Below are 23,900 nucleotides of genomic sequence, written 5' to 3'. Positions count from 1 at the left end.
TGAGAACTGCTGAGAAATGCTTATGCATATGTATGAATATATGGAATAAATATTTGCAGAACTAACAGTCAGTGTGCATGTTGGTGGAGCACAGACTCCCCACGCACCCAGCTCTGCTTGCTCACTTTCTGCCGAAGGTAATTTAATAAATAACTAAATTTTTGATTAGAGATTGGAGTACGGATTTTCATTTTTAACAAAAGGAAAACTCAAGATAGCTTTTGGCCTTGGGTAGCTGCGGTTTTCCAGATGCTCTCAGAAGGGAGATGGCAGCAGGCAGAGCCAGTCAATGGCACATTAACAACTGATAACCAGGGTTAACTCACTCCTGGCACTTCCCGAGCTTGGGTTCACCTTCCAGTCCCTGCATCCTCTCGAGCCACCTCTGATTCCTTCCCTGCTCACACAGAAACCTGGAGCACATTAAGGGAAGAGAATGTTTTACAAGAAAAGCTCATAAATTTATTCCATGACCCAGAAGAGACCATTAAAAATGATGGAATGGATATGGAAATGAGTAATCATCCAGCTGGGCTTGGGCTGAGTGCAGCCAACTCCAGTCAATGGGAACCAAAAATAAAGCAGAGCTGCTGCAGCCTCCAGGAAATGCTGAGAGCTGCAAAAATCCACCAGAGGATTCCCACCCCATTTACCTGTCACCCTGGTGCTCTGGAGTCTCTCCAGCACCTGTTTGGACTCATCCTTTCTCTCTAAAGGCTGTACCAGCAGGAATCTCTTCCTATCCAAGCACTTGGCCAGATTCCATGCTAAGGGAAATGTGGGAGACCCCATCCCTGGTCCCAACCCCTTGTTCACACACACCCTTGGCTCATCCAGCCCTCATTCCCAAGGATCAGAAAATAACCCTGGACTGCACAGTTTCCAGCACCCACCCTGAATCCCAGGCAGCCAATTCCCAAGCAGCCAGAGACCTGAGGAAGCAGGGGATAAAACAGGAGCAGAGGAAGGCAGGGATCTGTAATTAAAGGCAAATCTGGGTCAGTGAGAAGCAGAAAGAGTTGAAAGTGAGCTGGTCCTCAGATGTGTGAAAGGAAAAGTAAGGGCATGGGGCTTTATGGACACAAAGCTCTTCTTACAGCCTCATTCTCCAGGACCAGCTCGGAAGGACATGGAGGAAAGATTGTCCTAGAAAACAAGGCACAGAGAGTTATAACGTTTATTTAAAAGCACACATCAGAATCCTACTTACAGGAAGTACAGAAACTAAAGGTTATTTCTTGCTTCCCTAAGGCCCTGGAGTTGTGTCCCCTCTCCAGGCCAGAATTCCAACACACCTGGTCCCAAAAGGAGGAAGGAGTGGGCTGAAGAACTCTGTGGGCCAGAAGGAGGGGCAGGAAGGACAAGCCATGAGAATTTCATGTACTGAGTGGGCTCCCACCTCCGACATGGGGGCAGAAGCTACAGTGATGCTGTGGCTGGGTTGTTAACACACAGTCAGGGGTGGGTTTGCCAGGCTGCCTAGTTTTGGCAGCCCCCAGGACCTCTCATGTCCCTGGTATCTCTGCCATCTCCATGCAAATGGTCTCCACTGGGATGCTGCAAAGGGCTCTGGAGCAGTGTTTTCCCCTGAGGAGGAGCATCCTGGATGAGCCCACAGCAGAATCCTCTTCCCAAAGGAGCTGCCCATGACCCCCTCACCCGAAGCAGCAGCCTTCCATCCCTGCATCCTTCTCCCAGTGGATAACTTTTCCCTTTTCCATCTATCACTCCTGGCTTTCAGGCTGCTGTCAGAATCCTCCTGCAAAGGGACAATGGCAGCCCAGGGTCCCTGTTCCCCCCAGAGAAAGGAGCTTGTGGAATGATCAATGGCTTTTCCCAGCTGGAGAGAAAGGGCTGGCTACTGACCAGATGCAGGAGGGCAGCTTTTGTCCTGCCCTGAGCTCTGGGTTGGAAGGGACTGAAGGCTTCCCAAAATCTCTCAGTCTGAGGCTTTCCATGAGAAACCAAGTTTCCTGCACAGCCTCCTCCTTGCTGAGGGCATCCCTTGGGATGGGCTCCTGGTGTCCAGCCATGCCTGGTGGGTGCCAACGTGGGTTCTCCTCCCTATTTGCAGACGTCTCTCCAGGCTGCACCGGCATACCACGAAGCAGCACCAGCGGTACCGGCAGTGGCAGCACTCCTGCACTACCTCCGTGTAGGCGTTGTAGTCACTGCCACAGCACAACAGGTCACAGCTGTCACTGCCCACCGAGCTCCTGTTGCATGGCCTGCAGAGAGATGTGGGATCTGGGGACCTGCCTTGCCAGGCCCTGGCCTCTCCCAGAGTTGGTGTGCTCAGAGCAGGAAGCAGCAGGATCATGGAATCATGGAACAGTTGGCTTGGGTTGGAGGGGACCTTAAAGATCATCCTGTGCCACCCCCTGCCATGGGCAGGGACACCATCTGCTATCCCAGGTTGCTCCAAGCCCCATCCAACCTGGCCTTGGACACTTCCAGGGATCCAGGGGCAGTCACAGCTTCTCTGGGCACCCTGTGCCAGGGCCTCCCCACCCTCACAGGGAAGAATTCCTTCCCAATATCCCATCTAACCCTAGCAGTGGGAAGCCATTTCCTCTTGTCCTGTCCCTCCATCCCTTGTCCCCAGTCCCTCTCCAGCTCTCCTCGAGCCCCTTTAGGCACTGGAAGGGGCTCTGAGATCTCCCTGGAGCCTTCTCTTCTTCAGGTGAGCATCCCCAGTTCTCCCAGCCTGGCTCCAGAACAGAGAGGCTCCAGCCCTCAGACCATCTCCATGGCCAGACATGGACTTGTGGAACAAGCCCATGCCTGCCTTGTGTTGGAGGCCCCAGACCTGGATGCAGCAGTGCAGGTGGGGTCTCACAAGATGGGGATTCAGGGATCTGCTGCAAGCTCATTCCAGCCCATCCACATCAGCTTCCCCGGACACTCAATTCCAACAGTACATACACTCCTGGAATCAGAGGCTGAGTTCTTCCTACCTGTCCTGTGTCCCCAGAGAACCCAGCTGGGAGTTTGGGGTGCAGTAGTCAGGAGAGTTGATGAGATAAACCAAATACATCTCTGTCACTAGCCTGGCATCCCCTTCCTTGGGGATCAGCTGCTTCTTGGGCCCCATGAGCCAGTGGGTCACCTTGAGGGCTGCCAGGTACCTGGAATTAAGGTCAGAGGCAATTTCACCCAAGTCTGGCAGCCCTTTCCAGCAGGTCTTCACTGAGCAGGAGCCTGAAACCCTGTGGCATTTACACCTGGTATCTAGGGAGTCACTGAGCACTTGCAGAGCACAGGGAAACAGGTGTTTGCTCTCTACTGGTACCACCCCAGGGACTGACTCCCAAGGGCACCCATGGGAAGTTTCAAGGGATGAAAGAGCTCAGAGCTGAATATAATGGTGCAACTGGGGGCTCAGCCCTGCTTCAGTCCCTTCTGATAAGAACCTGATCCTAGGGGAACTTCCCAGGGGAGCTGGCAGTGGGGCTGGAGGCTTCCCAAGCCTCACCTGGGGAACAGGAGTAGATGGAAGCACAAAGACCGGATGGGCTGGGGAGCTGTCACCATCCGATTAACGGTTGTGATGGTTCGTTTTGATTTCAAAGTGCAAAAAGAGGCAAAGCGAACCCAGTTTAATGAAAATCAATGTATCTTTTATTGATACCCACAATGTGCAATAGAGGAAAAAGGAAAGAAAGAAAGAGAGAGAAGAGGAAAAAAAGAGGGGGTTTATAGCTACCAACGGGAGATGCAAGTCCTCGTGGTTGCTGCCAATAGACCACCTTTGAAGTCCTTGTGGCATGTGCCAATAGGTCCATCTTGTCTGTTGGGGAGATCTCAGAGGTGGTAAAGTTGTGGGGACTTATAGTCCATTTCGAGGTAAAAGGCAGCAAGCCAGGAGGGGTGGTAGATCTAGTGAGCAATGCTGTCTTCTCGCACAAAGAGGGAACAGGGCAGGCTGGGCTTTGCAGTAGGTACAGCACAGTTAGTTCAGAGCAAACACAGCCCAGGGGCCCATGATGGGTCTATTGTTCTTCCCATGGACCAGTGGGCACACCTGAAGGGCTCTGTGCTCTCAGCCCCCTTTCTCCCCCTGTCCTTCTGCGGTGATCAGGAGGCAAATGAAGGGTCTTCGGACCAACTCTCACAGGAGCCCAGCTGGAGTGGGGCAGGACTAGCTCTGTTTCCAGTGAGAAGGGTGGAAAGAAGCACTAGGAGTACTGGTGTGAAATATCAGATAACTTGGAATACTGGTGTGAAGCGTCAGATGTGCTGGTTGTGGAAAGGGATGTCTAGGGGTGGGCAGCAGAGTATGTGAGGAGGTGTCTGCTAACACACTTTTAAACCATTTTGTTGTCTCCTGATGTTCAGAACATCCCAAAAACCTGGCTAGCGTCTGCTGCCTTAAATTAGGGACCTCTGCCCCTGCTGCGAGGGGTGCGAGGTTCCATCTATCCCAGGGGGCTTGGACCCACTGTGTCACCCCTGGGCAGTCCGGGGGGGGCTCAACCCCACTGTGTGACCCATTACAGAGTCCCAGGAGGCTCACGCACCCCATCCCAGACTGCAGCAGCCCTGGTGGGCTCCGTATCCCCCATCTCAACCTGCAGAGCCCAGGGGTCCCCTATTGGTGATTGATGAGAGACAGGAAGACTGATTCAGTGATCAGAATTTGATTTTACTCAGGTTTCCCAAAAGCTTATATACTATTTCAGGCAGGTTAATAATTTCTACTACAATAATCAGGTTAAAAATCACACAGAAAACTCATGCATTTTACAACAATTCTTTGCTTGCAGAAGTTGATTGAATCTTCTCTCTTCCTGTAAGCAGGTGTAATCCCATCTCCTGTAATCTTCAAAGTTCTGTTTGTTCCTGCCATGGCATCTTGGTTATCAAACTAGCTATGCTAATCAAGTCTGTTTGACTCTCTGTCTTGTGTATTCCCATGGTCCCCCACCCACCTCTGGTCTCACAGCTCTGTTGTGCCGGTTCACGGCCCTGAGCCTGAATGTGTCCCCAGTGCTGGTTCTGGTGGAGTCATCGGTGAAGGCAGCTCCGAACTGGAGGCCGTGGCTCAGGTGGTCCCTCTAGCCGCCCCAGCGGGAGCCGGGCGCAGGGGGCTCAGAGGGGCCAGGGCTACAGGAGCACAGCGGGAGCTCTCTGGAGGCACAGGAGCGGGTGATGCCCTGGACTGCGGGCAATGCCCTGAGCCACAGCCACCACTGCTAGGGCATGCACAAAGGCGGCTTCCCGGGTTCCTGTGGAAAAAAAAAAAAAGGGATATTTCTGTTGCCATGAGTTTTCCCCGGTTTTGCTGAGTGTTCATATTAAAGAAGTTTGTACCTTCTCACGCTCTTTTAATGTAAACATCAGCTATGTTCTATAAACATAGCCATTGTTTTTACATTCTCTGCTGGGACAAACAAGACTGTGTGACAGTCCCCTTCCCCAATGTGATGTGGAGGTGGGAATTCCTTCCTCCAATCCACAGGCCTCATAGTAAAAGTATAAAAGTAGGTTTTTGTAAATAAACTGGGTCTTCTGCCCTGCTGCTGTTGTTGCACCCAGATCTGTGTCTCCAGCCTGTTTTTCTGGTTAGGCCTCCACGGTGATAATTTCCTTCCTCCCTGCCCAGCCAGACTCTCCTCTCACACATCTCACAGTGCAAGGAGTTTCTGTATTTCGTCTTGCAGGAGGATAAACTCGAGGCGTCTCAATTTTTGTGTTTTAACCTGTGGCCCCTGTAGTACACTGCCCGTATCCAGCCTGTATCCCCACCTCTTTTTTGAGGCTCTGGCAGCTGTTTTAAATGGAAGTTACTGTCTGTCACCTCCCTCAGATGGAACTTGCACAGGATGAACACTATGTAAAGGAAGGATATTTACTCCAAAACAGAAATCCAAGGCAGAAGCGACCCTAGAATGCGCTGCCAGCCTGGGATGTTCCTGGGGCAAAGCCGGAGCAGCGCCTCAGCTGGAGGAGCATCCCTTACCTGTCAGCAGGTCGGGGCAGAAGCTGGGGGCATGCTGGATGGAGGATCAGTTCCACCTCATGTCTGCAAAGCTCTGCTGGCACAGCGCCTGCATCCGGTGGGCAGCACGGACAATGTTGGGCATCACCTCCAGGTGCTGGCAGCACAGCTGCAGCTGCTCCGGCACCAGCAGCAGGCAGTGCTGGCTCTTGTTCCAGGCCACCCCGCTTCCTGCCCACCCACTGTGGGGAGAAGTGGGGGTCACTGGGGGGCCACAGCACAGCGAGGGACTGCCAAGAGGGGCTCCGGAAGGAGAGATTCCTACTCACAGCCACTGGATGGCTGCAGAGAGGCCCAGCTGGCATCGCAGCACAATGGCAGCAGCAGGGCGGCAGCCCATGGCCGGGAATTGAGGCTGGGATAGGAGCTGGGATGGGGCTGGGGCCGCTCGGCCCCACCACCCCTTTTATAGCAGCGGTGGTGGCCCGTCGTGCCCCCCAGGGAGGGGAACAAAAGGGGTTTTGCTGCCATTCACAGGGTTAGGGACAAGGAGGGGCTGGAGGGAGGTCCAGCTGTCATTAGCAGTGGCCATCCCCAAAAAGCACCTGGGAGGGAATTGAGGGATGAGCCGCTGCAGCATGTTCCCCCCAGCACTTCCAAGGCCACTACTGACCATGTCCCCAAAGTGCCACATTCACATGGATTTTAAATCACTTCAGGGGTGTGACTCCACCACTGCCCTGGGCAGCCCTTTCCATGAGAAATTTTCCCTACTATCCAACTAAAACCTCCCCTTGCACAGCTGGAGGCCTTGTCCTGTCCTGTCCCTTGTCCCCTGGAAACAGAGCCTGCACCTCCCGCCCCCCCGGCTGCACTCTCCTTTGAGGTCAGCACAGGTTCATAATTTCTATTTTTTTTTTTTCTTTACAGAAAGCTTGAAAAAGCACATTTTCTTTGTCCCAAAGGAGTGCACATCCCTGAGCTGGCACAGGCACCAGCCCTGAAGTGTCAGCAGGGGCTGCCCATGGTGCCATGGCAGGGCACCAGGGCTGGCACGTGCCTGTCACAAGGTGCATTTCTTGGGATCTCTCCCTCCTACAAGTACAAAACCAGAAGTGCTGCTTGGACCCCGTGAGGAACCAGGTAGGCTGGGATTTTCCCACAGTGGGAGGTGACGCTTGACATAAGCCCAGCTGAACACAGGTTTTGGAAAGGGTCACAGGTTGAAACCCACTTTTTAGGCTTTCACTTTCTCCCTGGCTGTGCTACTTCCCCTCTTTCTGGAAGGTGCTGTTATAAATGAGTAGCCAATTAAATTAATAAAGAATTTTATTAATAATTTACAATATAGAATTTCGAAAAAGCCACAAGCAAAAATCAGTGTCTAGCCCGGGATCGGCACTGGGTGAACTTTAGCTTCGGCCTCTATCACACTGGAGCTCCCCTGTTCACGAATTCAGTCTCTGCGGAGCCAGTTTATACACAGTTTTTCGGCTGGACAGGGTATTGCCTCATATTTCTTTTGTCCCTTCAGTTTCTTTTTCATATTCATGTAGTCTTTTTCCTCGTTGCTGTCGGTTGAATAGGTTTCCGAGGAGAGATGAATACATGATTTGATTTCTGCGAACCATGTATTGGGATGCACACTCCGGATGATGGAGGCTGGATCCATATCGAGTGTTAATCGCTGGGCTGGGTTGTTGTCAGATCTATCTCCAGAGAGGGCCCATCTCTTCTCGGAGCCACCCTTCTTTCTATTGTAAATTTTAGCCCTTGCCTGAGTTCCTGGCAAGGGCATTTACAATTCCTGGACACTTTTTTATTTCCAAGCCTGAGTGACTTTTACCATACATGTTATAAAATGCAAATTGTTTTATACCACAGATTACAAATATGAATTATTTCACATCATATATCACAGTGCTTTTCCTTGACAGAACCAAACTGGGGGTTGGTTTTCATCCCCCTGTGACCTCTCACCTTACAGGACATGCCTGGATGGTTGATCATTTTCCCCTCATGACCTTCCTTTGACTTGGGATCACATACACTAAAACCAGGACACATGGCTTGAGTCATTGTCCTTCCCAAACTATTCCCTTGGGATGCAAAGGCCACGGCTCATTGAGCTGGAGCAGTGGCCCCTGAGGAAGGGTCCCAGGCTACTGGCAAATGATAGAGAGACAGGAAGACTGATTCGGTGATCAGAATTTGATTTTACTCAGGTTTCCCAAAAGCTTATATACTATTTCAGGCAGGTTAATAATTTCTACTACAATAATCAGGTTAAAAATCACACAGACAGCTCATGCATTTTACAACAACTCTTTGCTTGCAGAAGCTGATTGAATCTTCTCTCTTCCCGTAAGTAGATTTAATCCCATCTTCTGTAATCTTCAAAGTTCTGTTTGTTCCTGCCATAGACTCTTGGTTATCAAACCAGCTATGCTAATCAAGTCTGACTCTCTGTCTTGTGTATTCCCACACCAGGCCACTCTTGAATCCCAAGCAGTTACAAGGGGATTGATTAAAAGGCAGAGAGAAAAGGAGGAACACAGGGATAACCCAAGTCTATATTCCCTCAAGACCAAACCTGGTGTTTTGGATTCTGTCCCTTGTGGCTTCTAGCTAAACTCCTCCTCAGGGTGTGGATGGTGTTTTGTTTTGGGACCTGGAGGATCTCCAGAAGGTTGCCTGGACAACACTGGGGTTGGATGACAGCTGGGAAGGCACCTGAGTTCCCAGAGGCTTCTGAAGCTGTGAGAATGGTTGGGAGAAGCTGCTGGGGAGCAGGAATGCAGAGAGGAACCACTCCAGGATGGGCTGGCAGGAGGGAATTCCCTTCACAGGTGATGAGAGCTGTGATCAGCACCAGAACAGTGGGGCTTCGTCCCACCCCATCCCTTCCTTTGGGATGGGAGTTCACCCTGGGAACTGGGCAAGGGAAGCAGGGCCAGCACAGGGAACTGTGCACCGATGTCACAGCCTGCCACCTACCACCACTTTCACAGGAAAGTTTTGCAAAGACTGAGTAGTAGGATGTGGTAGTTTGTCATTGGGGAAGTGATTTTTTTTCAGGAAGTTATAGTTAAACTGATTAGAGACTGGCTTTGAAGTGGACAGCCTAATTAGCCAATAGAGGAACTATACATCTCTGTGAACACACAGTGTTAAATATCAGAGGATCCCGGGAAACTGTCCTTTTTCCTTCCTGCCTTGGAACAGGTAACAGGGCTGGCCCCACTCCGCTGTGTGGCCCCCCCTGGGCCTGGCAGCCCAGCCAGGCCTGCCGCTCCTCCCTGTGGGGGGGAGGCCGGCCCTGGCCTGGCCGTGCAGACAGGCCCCCTCAACTGCAAGTAGGAAGGAAGGGGAGGCTACAGCTTAAAATCCAGCTAACTTTAAAGCCTACCCCCCTCCTCCCCTCCCAGGCTGAGAGAGATGTCCTCTGGGCCCCAGAGAGCAGCTCTGAGCTGGGCCCACCCCATGAGACTGAGGGGTGGAAGGGGAGGGAGAGAGCATCCACCAGCCTGGCTACTGAGATCTTGGCCACAGTTCCTGAGCCTCTCCCATCAGCATGGCTTTGAGCTTCCACAGCCATGCAGCCAGAGTGGCCACTCAGCAGAGATCATGTGACCACTGCAGGCCCTGGGCAAGATTTAATTCTTTCCTGGCACAGATGAAACTTCCAAAGCCTTAACCCTTCCTCTGAGAGAGAGAGAGAGGAAAGGGACAGAGTGAACATAGAGAAGACACGGCATGAGATGGAGTCAGTGAAGAGAGAGTTAAGTCCTAAGTGGGACAAAGGAGTGAGGACTTGCCTCGTTTGGCTGGACTTCTCTTGTTAAACCATGGAGAATGGACTAACTTTCCATGTAACATATGAATGCTGTTTAGGGGGATGCAGAGATCTAGTTATAGTTGTGGACTGATGTAACTGAGATTTAATGGAGAACTTTGAATGGAGAAAGACAGAGAGAAAGTGATGTGAAGCCCTTTGCTCCCAGGGAAAAGGGAGACCTCTGTTCCTGGAGATGGAGATGATTTTTGGAAATAGAAGAGAACCTTTGTTTTATACTAGAAGAGGCATCCTTAAACGGTACCCTAAATAAGCAGACATGACCCATATGCAGTGTTGGGAAAGCTGCTAATGGGAGGGACTTCACAAAGGCAGGTTCCCGGGAAGCTGTCTTTGTGAGAGTTGAGACCCACAAGAGAACTGTTCTATGTTGTCAGCGGGGAAATTCCATGGAAGTTCTAAGAGAGACTCCTCTCCCAAAGAACTGATGAAAGATTATTTTTAAATGGTGAAACTGAAAATCACAGGTTTTGTCTCTTTATGTTGTTTGTGGGAAAGTGAACACTTGTGGGGGGAGGAGGAGAGTTTTGAAAGTTTCATTTTGATTCTCATTTTTTCCTTTTAGTGTATGTTAATAAATCTATCTTGGTACCCTTTAAGATTAGAGCCTGCTTTTGTTCCTCTCCTGATCTTATCTCACAGCAGAGTTCTGGTAGACACTCAAACCACTGCACTAAATTTGGCAAACAGAATTTAGCCAACGTGAAACCACTACATAGGAAAACCACAAATCCTTCCTTTTAAAGCAAAGTTAGCCCTTCTTTGAACATCAATTCCTCTTTTTAGCTCAATCCTTGGAACAACCAAGGAGGGTTAGTGCTTAAAATACCCCTTACTTCCCCTTCCAAGCAGGGCTGACTCTGTGGGAAGGAGGGAGGCAGAAAGGTAATCCTAGCCCAGGAGAGGCTTCCCTTCCCCAGCTGGGGCTTCACTGGCATGGGGGAGACCAAAGGAGCCAGAAGAACATTGGGAAAGGTCCCCTCCCCACCTGGTGTTGGCCACCCTGAGTACACAGGGAGGGGACAGCTCCAGGAGGGGCTAAAGGGGCAGAGCTGGTGCTGGGTCAGAGCTTCTGGGATGAGGCTTTAGTGGAGGAACAGCAAAGAGTTGTCCTGGAGGGCCAAAGGTTGGTGTTCCTTGCTCCTGGGACTTGTACAGGGGCCAAAGCAAACACCTGTGAGTGGTTTGTGACCCGTGTGAGCACACAGGGTCCCCATGCACCGTCCCAGCTCCCAATGGCCTGTGACTCCCAGGCTCAGGAGGTACAGATCCAGGGACCTTCCAGGGGTTCCCCTGCCACCAAAGTGTCCCCTCAGGCCCCGGTGACCTCAGTTCCCCACCCCACCCTCACCTACCAACTGACCCTGTGAGGAGCCACATCCCTTTGCATGGAGGCTGTGCCAGTGCAGTGACAGTGACACGGGGTGGTGGCACATGGTCATGTGGCACTGACGTTCCAGCTCCTGCCACAGACAAGGGGCTGGGGATGAGATTCCTGCTGCTGGACACTGGGAGCATCCCGTACCCTCTAGAGGCTGGGGACAGTGGGACGGTCACCCTGGGTGGCAGGAGCCCTTCCTGCCATGGAGCTCAGCTTTCCTTCAGGGAAACCATCCCTTTCCTCTTTCCAGAGATAACGGGACAAGTACCGAGAACAGGCTAGGAGTGGCAGGGACCTGATCCTGCAGAGCCACCTCCCAGTGTCAGCTGTCCCCACAGCATCCCAAATCTGGGAGCAGGGACGGTGGATCTGCATCTGCTGTGAGGACACAACACAAGGTGACACTTCCCTGTGACAGAGCTGCCTGTGCCTAAAGGCGGAGCCCTGGTAGATCGGGGGCTAGAATAACGTGCGTCCACACCAATATGGTTCTAAGCACGCAATCCCCTTTATTCTGTGAGATGGCGGGTTAAATACAGACAGAATAGTTTACAAGAACAGGTGCATTCTGATAGGCAGTGAGAATATAGAAGTATGTAAGCTATTGCAGTTTAAGGTAGCCACTGTGTCTTCCCAGTAACTGTTCTATGCTAGTAACACTACTACCTTAACGCATTCGTAGTAGCAGATAAGTTTATCTGCTACTACGTATGCTGAACGTACTGAGGCCTGTTAGACCAGGCCTGAGGCCTGGTTTGAGGCCCAGTTTTGCGGATAGCTCTACCTTATGGTATAAGCTATCCTCCTACACATCCCCCCTTTTTTTTTCTTTAGAGCTATCCAAACTGGGTCTGTGACACGATTGGCTGCTTCTACATATACTGTTATAAGCAAAGCACTACTTGAGTTACCCAAGAAAAACCCAAAGATCTTAGCTGCTAAAAGCAAAAAGATGAGAGCACACTATATTCAGTCCTTGCTCTTCATTCATACGCAGGTTCTAGATTAAAGTTTCAAATCATCTGCTGTCTCTTCTTCTTCTGCGCTGCCTGATGATGTATCACAGCTGAAGACTTCTCTGTTGTCACTGGGCAGCCAGGGTTACTTCCATCAACGCAGCTGCAATGCTGCATCTCTGTTGCTGTCTTCTTATCTGGTTCAGCTTTCGTTAGTATCTCATTGAGTCTACAGCTTGCAGAAAAGAAACTAAAACAGACCTGGTATGCGAATTAGCATTCTCAGAGACAAGGGAATAGAATAGGAATTTTGCTTACTAATGAAAGTGATAAGCGATTATCAAACTATTTCTGCTATCACCCCAGAGACTGCACACTGCTGAAACGCTTTTCTTTAGTGAACCTTGACATCTTTCCCCGGGTAAAGATGACAATCTTCACTCCAAGCTGATTCAGCTGTCATTCTGATCGAATCAAATTGTCAAGTTAAGATAACTTGCATATTATTTTTTGGAGCAGAAACCTCTGGGCTTCGTTAACAAACACTATCCGTCCAAGTTAGAGTTAGAGTTTGGCCAGAACTCAAACCTTAAATTGGAGTGATGTTTTTAGCATATCTTTTAAAGACAATCTCTAACAACAATAAACATAAAATGCCTAAAATACAACCGTCATAATATCTTTGCACAAAAAGACATTTAAAAGTTAAGATAAAAAATTGTTCCGATCACTCGGGAACTCGTCTTTTCTGGAACTCTTCTTGAAGACAGTTGAGTACCAATTGGAGCAATCACAGGATCAACACCTGATGGAAAAATTATCAATGCTGCTTCAGGTATCTCTCTCCAAGACCACCTGAAAAACACTTAAAGATTTAACAAACTGAAATGCAATGTCTCGACTCACACAAGAGGTACCAAAACAAGCCCAAAATCTCATTTCAAGCGAAATGCGTAACAGTTAAAAGAATCAAATGAAGCTTCAAAAGGACATGCTAAAACATTGCATAAAACATACAAGATTGATTACAAAATAGACATACTATATACTTAACATGACACTTAAGAAAAAATTCTGACTTGCACTTAACAATACAACCATATCTGTTAACAACATTTATGAAATACTTAAATGGCTAAAAAGATAAATAGAATCATTTAAAATGACAAATACTTGTTAGAAAACCCTATAGACAAATAACACAACATAAAAACTTGAACATCAACTTACAAATGCTACTAATTTATATACTTAACATGTCATTGAATTATATTTTAAAACTCTTATCTTTTAAAACTCTCATACACTAGGACAACTCACAACTAACAATACAATCAAGGATCTAACAATTTGCATCGTTTTAAATCTTCTTTATCAATGTTCTGTTATTATCATTTCAGTTAAAACTGTTTCCTTCTTTTCCCTCTCTCTTTTTTTTTTTTTTTTTTTTTTTTTTTTTTTTTTTTTTTTTTCCAAGCACAGTTATAATGTCAAACTTGTTTTCACTGGGCAAAACTGTTTATTTACTCATTGCCCTAAGACCTTTCTCAAAAATTTCTTGACTCCACTGCTACTGCTGGCAGGATTATCAGTGAATTTCTGCTGCCCTGGCATCCCCCTGCCCAGGAAGTTTGCCGGCTCTGCTAACTGCCTCTTGAATGTCAGGTAGTTCATAATGCTGTGAATCATGTTTCCAAAAGCTCTTATGTGGCTGACAAATGACAAACATGGACTTTACAAGTACAATTTCAGCCTGTAGATTACTTAGCTGTTTCAGGAAACATTATTCTCAACTCACTGGCTGTGGTCGAAGCTGGGAAGATTTGCTATTTGGAGAACCTGGGAGAAGGTCACTCAGCTTGAGAGAACTTGGCGCACATGACTTTGCTCAGCAGAAGGCTGGGCCGTCATGGCTCTGAATTCAAATTACCTCTATTATAACTTATCTTGATCCTCTCAAAATTCACACTGACTGAAAAGTCTCACTGGCTAAAGTCCCTTACCCTTGTCCCATTCTGTCAGGCATGGGGACATCACAGCTCTCAACTCTCTCCCTAGTGCCATCACTGAACAAACATACCACCACAGTCCTCAGGCTCTGAAACTCATCCCCTGAGGCACACTACTGTGCGTCGCCGTAGCTGCAGCACACGACATGCTCTCCTGGGACTAAGCCAGCACAAACTCCCCGAAAAATGACCCAGTGGTCACCGCCCCAACCCGCCAAGGAGGGGTCATACAAACAGATTCTCTCAGGCCATTCACTCCCCAACCTCAGGAGTGACAAAACAGTAAAAGCTAATGTGCAAGACAGCCTTCCCTCATCTCTCTCCCCCAGCACAGAAGACCAAACCCAAGAGCAGTAGCAAAGCCTCTCTGCACAAACAAATGTGCCAGGGGCTGGCTTCAGCCAGCTGCACCCACCTCTCTAGGCAGGACAACAATGCTGAGAGTTCTGAGATGAGGCTTTGTTCAGCTCTGAGCCATTCTCAAAAACAACTACTGGAAGACCTAGTAGTAAAGCAAGGGACCACTCCAGCTGGAGATGTCAGCTAGAGCCCTCTCAGCACCACTTACTCAAATGTAGCTAGCAGGGCACTAATGACTATTTTCCATGTAATTTTAAATCTAGTTTCCTTTTTCTCTCTCTTTTTCCTCTTTTTTTTTCTTTTTTCTTTTTTTTTCTTTTCTTTTTCTTTCTTTTTTTTTCTTTTTTCTTTTTTTTTTCTTTTTTTTTCTTTTTTTTTCTTAACTAAACTTTACAAGTTAAACAACTATACCTTTTACAAATTATAAAGCACTCTTTAAATCAACTAACTCTTAAATCTAACATAAGTAAGTCTTAACAGAAATCTACAACTCTCATTAACCTTATAAACTCTATATGTGTGGTAACTCACTAAAAATTCATTACTAATTAAACTCCTTAACATTTAAATATAGACTTAAACTTAACTTAAACTTATCAGGGCCCAAATCCTAAAAACAAGCTTTAAAACTATATGTTTAACCATAATTACCTTAAACTCAAATTAAATCACACATAAATCAATTTTAACAACATCAAAATGTAGAAACAACTCATCCTTACACAGAGTTAATAACTCTAGCTAAGAACTCATTTCTATTCCATTTTTTGCTTTATCTTTTTCATGATAGGGTGTATCTTTTTCACATTGTATTTCTCACACAGTGATGGATTCTTTCACAATAGAGGGACAGATGACTATTTTCCCTTCTTTTTCTGGTGTTTTCTTGCAATGTCTACTTGTTGCATGTTTTCACTGTGTCTGTTTAACAATCCTGAAAGCTTCCTGGGTAACAGCACGACATAGGGTCGAGTTACGATGCTTGCTTATCTTCAAAGACGATACTGACAGCCTCTGCACTCAGCGAAGGGGGGAGCTGTAAGGGCTTGTGTCAGCTCCTTTTCCTGTTAGGAGGAATCTAACACCGCTTCCAGCACCGCCCTGAGATCCGCCTCCTTGCTGCATCACTTGTGCCTTCTTTGTTCTGCCTTCGGCCCCACCTGCCTTCTCATCTTTCGCACCGCCTCCCGGGTCTGGCAGCTGAGCCACTTCCTGGTTGTTTTCATTCAGCCCGAGAGTTCCAAGGAGAACTTTCTGCCCTCTCCCTGCACAGCCGGCCAGAGACGAACAAAGGGAGGGGCAAAGCGGAGCTGCATTCTCACTTTCGGAATGCGTGGAATGCATGGAATCTCCACTGAAGCGTCTGGCTACCTTAGATTTTTCCTGTTGTTCCTTTATCTTGGGGAGGGAAACAGAGGGACAGGGAATCTGATTTTCTCCGGCTAAAATTACGGTTTTGCTCTTTACTGCGAATGTTTGCAAGGCATTTATTGCTTTTTCCCAAATTATGCTTAACTCTGAACGTATCTTTGCTCTTTTTCCCGGTAAAACTACAACGTCCCATAGCAATCTGCCTTTCTCTTTCCGTCCTGCTTCTCTGCAAAGAAATGATGGCCGCTTTCGCTTTCGTTCTTCCCGAACCCATAGGGTTACCCGATTTATATCAGTCTTTGATATTTTCGCCTCTTTTCGAGACAATGGACGCTAAAAGCTGCATGGCAGCCAAAAGGTACCGGTCCATAATTGAATCCCTCCGCATCTGCCGCTCTTACCTTCTCTCTGCTGACAGTAGGTGGCACTGTCGCCTTTCTGATCAATCCAATCGACAGATGCCCCCCGATCTGCCCCGAGTATCCAGGGCTGTGGCCCGCAAGCGACACACACACGTCCTAAATCAAGCGAGGTCTTCAACATTTAAGTCTTGCTTACAGCATCTAAGCTCAGCGACGGCTAATATGTCTCACTTACAGCATTGAAGCCCGGTGGACGGTAAATAAGTTCTGCTTACAGCATCTAAGCCCGGCGGACAATATCTGAGGCTTGAACAGACAGCGTCTAAGCTGTATTGACCAGGCTCCGTCCCTGTTCGGGCGCCAGATAAAGGCGGAGCCCTGGTAGATCAGGGGCTAGAATAACGTGCGTCCACACCAATATGGTTCTAAGCACGCAATCCCCTTTATTCTGTGAGATGGCGGGTTAAATACAGACAGAATAGTTTACAAGAACAGGTGCATTCTGATAGGCAGTGAGAATATAGAAGTATGTAAGCTATTGCAGTTTAAGGTAGCCACTGTGTCTTCCCAGTAACTGTTCTATGCTAGTAACACTACTACCTTAACACATTCGTAGTAGCAGATAAGTTTATCTGCTACTACGTATGCTGAACGTACTGAGGCCTGTTAGACCAGGCCTGAGGCCTGGTCTGAGGCCTGGTTTGAGGCCCAGTTTTGCGGATAGCTCTACCTTATGATATAAGCTATCCTCCTACATGTGCCCACGGCAGTGTCCCCATGCAGGCAGCCCAGGCATAGCTGGGAGGGAGGGAGGATCACGCTGCAGAACATGTGGCAGCGTCTGTCCCCCACAGCTGAGGGAGGTGATGCTGCAGAAGCAGCATAAGGCTCTGCAAGGCAGGGGGGACCCGAGGCACTTGGGGATGGAGGTTCCAGCCTGGCCAGAGCCCCTGGAGAGGAGGAAAAGTGGCATGAGCAACACGCCTGGCCTCCCCCTCCCCCCCCCCCCCCCCGGGCTGGGAAGAGCTGCCAGGGGAACTGTGCCAGTCAGGGAGTCGCTGTCGCAGGGAAGGATAATGGGAAGCAGCCCTAAGGATGGGAGGGACACAGGGCAGTGTCCTGGAGGTGCCACCTGGGTGAAAGGACTTATTATCTTCCTTATGTTATCAGGATTTGGGAGATTTAGGTTAATTTAAGCTCTGTCTGAACACAGAGGAGGAGAAACACTCTCCTCTCCTTGCCTCGCTCTGCCCAGCTGGGGTGGCCTGAGGAGAGAGATCTGCCAGGCACTTCCCAGGATATCCTTCATCTCCTGCAGTAGATGAAGCTCTGTATTGAAGGCTGGGATCAGATAAGATCGGGGACTAGAGAAACGAGGGTCCAAACCAATATGGTTATATCACAGGTTCTCCTACTTTATTCCGCGAGATGTCGGGTTTTATACAGACAGAATAGTTTACACGAACAGGTGCATTCTGATAGGCAGTGAACATACAGAAGTATGTAAGCTATTGCAGTTTAAGGTAGCCACCGTGTCTTTCCAGTAACTATTCCATGCTAGCAGCACCACTACCTTAACACATTTCCAGTAACAGATAAGGTTATTTGTGCTGCGTATGTGGAACGTACTGAGGCCTGCTAGACCAGGCCTGAGGCCTGGTCTGAGGCCTGGTTTGAGGCCCAGTTTTGCGGATAGCTCTACCTTATGATATAAGCTATCCTCCTACACATCCCCCCTTTTTTTTTCTTTAGAGCTATCCAAACTGGGTCTGTGACACGATTGGCTGCTTCTACATACACTATTATAAGCAAAGCACTACTTGAGTTACCCGAGAAAAAACCCTAAGATCTTACCTGCTAAAAGCAAAAGATGAAAGCACATTATATTCAGTCCTTGCTCTTCATTCATGCACAGGTTCTAAATTAAAGTCTCAAATCATCTGCTGTCTCTTCTTCTTCTGCGCTGCCTGATGATGTATCACAGCTGAAGACTTCTCTGTTGTCACTGGGCAGCCAGGGTTACTTCCATCAACGCAGCTGCAATGCTGCATCTCTGTTGCTGTCTTCTTATCTGGTTCAGCTTTTGTTAGTATCTCATTGAGTCTACAGCTTGCAGAAAAGAAACTAAAACAGACCTGGTATGCGAATTAGCATTCTCAGAGACAAGGGAATAGAATAGGAATTTTGCTTACTAATGAAAGTGATAAGCGATTATCAAACTATTTCTGCTATCACCCCAGAGACTGCACACTGCTGAAACGCTTTTCTTTAGTGAACCTTGACATCTTTCCCCGGGTAAAGATGACAATCTTCACTCCAAGCTGATTCAGCTGTCATTCTGATCGGATCAAATTGTCAAGTTAAGATAGCTTGCATATTGTTTTTGGAGCAGAAACCTCTGGGCTTCGTTAACAAACACTATCCGTCCAAGTTAGAGTTAGAGTTTGGCCAGAACTCAAACCTTAAATTGGAGTGATGTTTTTAGCATATCTTTTAAAGACAATCTCTAACAACAATAAACATAAAATGCCTAAAATACAACCAACTGTCATAATATCTTTGCACAAAAAGACATTTAAAAGTTAAGATAAAAAATTGTTCCGATCACTCGGGAACTCGTCTTTTCTGGAACTCTTCTTGAAGACAGTTGAGTACCAATTGGAGCAATCACAGGATCAGCAGCCGCTGTCCCTAAGTGCCACTGCCCTGAAGGGGTCAACCCCTCTGCCAGCTGCTGCTCCGCAGGGACACGACACTGGATAAACACAGCTAGGGACACTCGGGATGCCTGAGGCAGTGCCTGGCACTGAGTGCCGGCAGCACATGGTGTCCCTGAGCATACGGTGGTATGTGGTGTCCCCACCCATCCTCAGCTCCGAGCTTAACATGAGGAAAATGCTGGTGGAAGCGGCAGCATGAAGCCAGGACATCTCCTGGTGACACGAGTGGGAAACACAGCCTAGGAAGGGGTTAAACGAGGAGCAGAGGCCACAAAAATGCACCAGAAACACCCAGTGAAGGCACTTAGGGCCCTGAAGTGTCCTTGCACTGTCACCGAGCGCTTGGTCAGGAGGCTGGCATGGCACTGGGGATGTGCTGAGCTCACCCACCTGCTGTCCCAGCACTTGGTGGGCACTGGAAAAGCAAATCCCTGCCCCAGGGACAGTCTGAACTCACCTGTGGACATTGGGAAGGCAGGTCCCTGCCCCAGGAAGCTCAGGTGTCACCGAAGGACAGGGGACAGTGCTGGGGAGAAGCCCCAGGTGGTCACAGCAGCTCCTGGGACACTCCATGCCCAGAGCCCAGCTGGCCATGGCCCCCCAGGGACATCAACTGGGGACAGCACTGGGGATGGATCTGGGAAGCACCAGGATGGGAGAGGACATGGGTAGTGGTGGCTGTGGCATGGGGACTTTTGGGACCCGAGAGAGACATGGGAACAGGAGCTCCAAGGGGAGGGGGATGTGTGGGAGCAGGAGATCCAGCAAACAGCAGCCCTGGAGCTGGGGGCTGGGTTTCCTCCTGTCCCCAAGGTCCTGCAGGATGGTGACACACAGTGACAGGCTCCCTTGCCATAGCCACTCGCTGTGACAGGGCACAGAGCTCTGCATCAGAGGGAAACTGAGGCAGGGGTGGAAACGTGGGGGCCACCAAAGTCACCAGGGGTCCTGGAGCTGTATGCCCAGCAAAGGAGAGGAAGCTGAAGCCCTGACATATTTTACTCCAAAAATGCCCTTTTTGCTTCCCAGTAAAACCATGATAAGCTTGAAAGGGAAGAAAATAAAGCATTTGGGATTTTAAGTAACTTCCAAGCCCTTTTGTTCCCACAGCTCCAAACCACCAGGTGAGTGGAGATGACTGGGCCCAGCTGGGGGCTTCCAAGGTGGAACTAAATGGATGTGAAATATTAAAGGTTTCACTGCAGCCTCGGTTTTATACTTACTGGAGCTGGCCCAGCCCTTCAGGTGTTCCCACTGTGCCCTGGAAAGCTGGACAGGTCACTCAAGGGAGAGATGGACACCACCACACAGTGACAATCCCACTCAACATCTCCTCCTGCTGCCTTCCTGAGCTGGGGTCTGAGCCCCTGGACCATCCCTGGCTTTAGGGGGTGCTCAGAGGGTGCCAAATCCATCCAGGACCATGACTTGGGCAGCACTTACCTCGTGCTGGGACCAGCTGTCTCTGCCACTGTCACCTCGGGGGTCCTGGCACTGAGTGTAGGACATCTTGTGCCAGCCAGGGACAGCACAGATCCCCACTTCTCCCATTCCCACTATCCCAGTGGGTAAGGACAGGGCGGAATTCCTCGCAGCATCCGCAGCAAGGAAAGGCAGCGGAGAGGTGGTCAGGGTTCCACAGAAACCCCCTCCCCATCCCGGCACTGCAAGCCACCACCAAGAACCACTCCCTCCTGCTTCTTCCTAGATTAGGGAACACTTCAGGAGCAACAGCAGGGCATTAGCAGAGCTATTAAACCTTCTTAAAGGGGCTGCTGGGCAAGCTGGGAAAAACCCAGGTGGCCCCAGTGGAGACAATTCCTATCCAGCTGAGTGTGATGTGGAGCAGGGGGGTGCTCAATGCAGCCAGCCCAGGGCTTGGTTTCCTGTGCTGAGTGATGGGAATGTGTGATGGCACCCCAAATTCCATGTTTAATTTCTGGCAGGGATCAGAGAGGATAGGGGAATGTCCCTTCTGGAGAACAGGAGGTGGCTCAGAGCCCAGCACCCACCACACTCCTGTCACTGGGTTCACAAATCACGCAGGCACCAGTGAGACCAAAACCACAATAATATTATTAATATTAATATTATTAATATTAATATTATTAATAATAATTAGAGTTCTGACCGATGGCTGCAGGTCTGGGCTACACTTTGGTGATGCTGTCAGGCAGCCTCTACTCAGCTGGACCCTCTCCTTTGGGATGGGACTGAGAGACTCCCACCCTGTTGCTCCTGAGTCCTGCACATCCCGGAGCCTTCCACCCTTTCCTCAAGAGGCAGAAAGCCCAGGCACAGAGGAGGGAAAGGCCCATCAGGGCCACGAGCAGAGCCAGGGAGGCAGTGCCCTCAGGCTTGGGGCAGATCAACTAGGGAGTGCTGGTGATCCTGGCTGAGATATTCCAGCCATGCTCCTGGAAGACACAGTGAGTTTGGTGCAGGTCCAGCACAGCCACTCTGGCCACACACAGCGTGTCCAGCCAGCCCAGCGAGCAGCAGCTCCATGGGTTCCCAGCCATGGACACGGCCCTCAGGCTGTGGGACCAGCTCCCGACTGTTCCCAAGGTCTGCAGGTTATTCCGAATATCCAGGCTCTGCACTGGGGAACAAGAAAGTCCTGTGGGCAGCAGGCTCAGGTGGTTGCCCGACACGTCCAGCACTTGAAGTGTGCTCAGGCAGGGCAGCGCTGCCTGGCCCTCATCTATCTGGTTGTCCCTCAGAGACAGCTCCTGCAGGGACAGCTCCAACCCTCCCAGTGCTCCTGTGGGCATGGACAAGTCCTTGTTTCCCGACAGGTCCAGGGAGAGCAGTGAGGTCTGAATGAAAGCGTGGGGCTGCAGCCTTGCGATGTTCTTGGACAGGCTCAGGTGCTTCAAGCGAGGCACATTGTACAAGGGGGTGCAGGTGTCTCTGGGGGCTGATGTGTGAGAATCCCCTCCCAAATTCCTTCCCTGGTCACTCCCCTGGCTCTCACAAGGCTGGAGGCTGTTAGAGCCCAGATCCATGGATTCCAGGTGAGGCAGGGAATCAAAGAACCAGCGTGGCAGCACACGGAGGGTGTAGGAATACACAAGACAGAGAGTCAAACAGACTTGATTAGTATAGCTGGTTTGATAACTAAGATGCCATGGCAGGAACAAACAGAACTGTGAAAATTACAGGAGATGGGATTACACCTGCTTACGGGAAGAGAGAAGATTCAACCAACTTCTGCAAGCAAAGAGTTGTAAAATGCATGAGCTGTCTGTGTGATTTTTAACCTGATTATTGTAGTAGAAATTATTAACCTGTCTGAAATAGTATATAAGCTTTTGGGAAACCTGAGTAAAATCAAATTCTGATCACCGAATCAGTCCTTCCATCTCTCAATCAATCGCCAGTAGGAGGGCGTTGCTGTGGAGGTCCAGCAAGCACATGGACAGCTCCGTGCCATTGGAGACAGACTCCCTGGCCATGTCCTAGAGACAGTTCCTAGCCAGGCTGAGGCTGTGCAAGGAGCCCAGGCTGCGGAAGAAGGATAATGGGAACAGTTCCAGGTGGTTGTTGCTGAGATCCATGTCAGCCACGTGTGTCAGAGCAGCCACGGGATGCACAGTCCTGTTGAACCTCTGCATCTCCTTGTAGAGCTGGCCAAACTCCCTGGGATGAGATGAGCCTGGGATCAGGGAAGCAATGAGGTTGTTGGAGAGGTTTAAGTGTGTGAGATCATGGGCTCTGGGGAGCTTGGGAAGAGAGGAGTCTGTTATGGCTCGAGTGCTCGGAGCAGGTAGAGCTCTGCTCCCTCCTCCTTGGAGAACAGCTCCAGGGCATTGTGGCTGAGGTTTAAAATTTGCAGCTGCATGAGGCTGAAGCCAGAGATACAGTGGAGGGAATTCAAAGCCAAGTTCAGCACCTCCAGCTCTTCCAGAGGCTCAAAAGCTCCCTCCTGGATCTCCATGATGTAGTTGTTACTGAGGTCGAGCTGGCTCAGCCGCAGCAAGTTCTGGAAGGTCCCTGCCAGCAGCTTGGTCATCGTGTTCCTGGAGAGATCCAGCACCCTCAGGCTGGTGAGGTTGCTGATGTACCAGCTGGCCATGTGGCTCTCCAGGTTATTCACAGATAGGTCCAGGACCTCTGCATTCCTGAGCAAATGGAAAGTTTCCCCATTAGCTGAGTAATTCCGGTCTAAGGGGCTCGATCCCAGGAGGAGCGAGCACAGCCGAGGCAGCTGAGCCAGGGCAGTGTCTGACACGGCTTCCAGCTGGTTGAAGCACACATCCAGGTACTCCAGCTGCCCAAATCCTGGCATGCTGCCGCCTGAAAGGTTTTGGATGAAGTTGTTGGAGAATTCAAGGTACTTAATTCCTAGGCCAAGCTCCTTGGGAAATTTCCGCAGGCCAGCTCCTTTGCAAGACACCTTTGTGGGGCTCTGTGGAGAGACAGGAGAGGTGTGAATGGGGGGGGTACAAACCACAGCTCCAGGCAAGCCAGCTGCTGTCCAAGATGGGCATGAGAAGTGGGAATAAGCACTGCTCCCCCTTCCCAAGCCCAGCTGGTGCAGAGAATCCCTGTTCAGGCAGAGGAAGGCCACTGTGTAGGCTCCACCTTTCCTCTTGCTCAAATTTCCTCTGGAGTTGGGAACCTGGATGGGGAGCAGCTGATTTCTTTCTGGGGCAACAGAAACCTGCTGTTCCCCATCCAGGCTCCCAACTGCTTCATTGGAATCCCTGCACTCCATCGTCTGAGCACCTCAGGCAAGGCAGGAACGTGGGAGTAGCTGGATGCCAGGGACCACCTCACAGGAAACCAGCTCCAAGACAAGAAAACAGAAAAAACTGGGAAAGATAGAGATGGAGGCTGGAGGGAGGTGAGAGCCATAGGGAGGAGATCCAGAGGCATGCTGGCAGCCTCAGCCACACTGCTGGAGCCATCCCAGCCCAGGTGCTCCTTGAAAACAGCCTT

General features: G+C 49.7%; 2 pseudogenes; both read right to left on the bottom strand.

The window, feature by feature from the left end:
- Positions 1-1,101: 1,101 nt before the first annotated feature.
- Positions 1,102-6,341, bottom strand: LOC134564982 (protein Wnt-11b-2-like; annotated as a pseudogene).
- Positions 6,342-21,106: 14,765 nt separating this feature from the next.
- LOC134564981 (transforming growth factor beta activator LRRC32-like) lies at positions 21,107-23,676 on the bottom strand (annotated as a pseudogene).
- Between the last annotated feature and the right edge of the window lie 224 nt (positions 23,677-23,900).

Source organism: Prinia subflava (assembly GCF_021018805.1).
Source record: "Prinia subflava isolate CZ2003 ecotype Zambia chromosome W unlocalized genomic scaffold, Cam_Psub_1.2 scaffold_31_NEW, whole genome shotgun sequence".
Lineage (NCBI taxonomy): Eukaryota > Metazoa > Chordata > Aves > Passeriformes > Cisticolidae > Prinia > Prinia subflava.
This window is presented reverse-complemented; position numbering and strand designations above follow the sequence as displayed.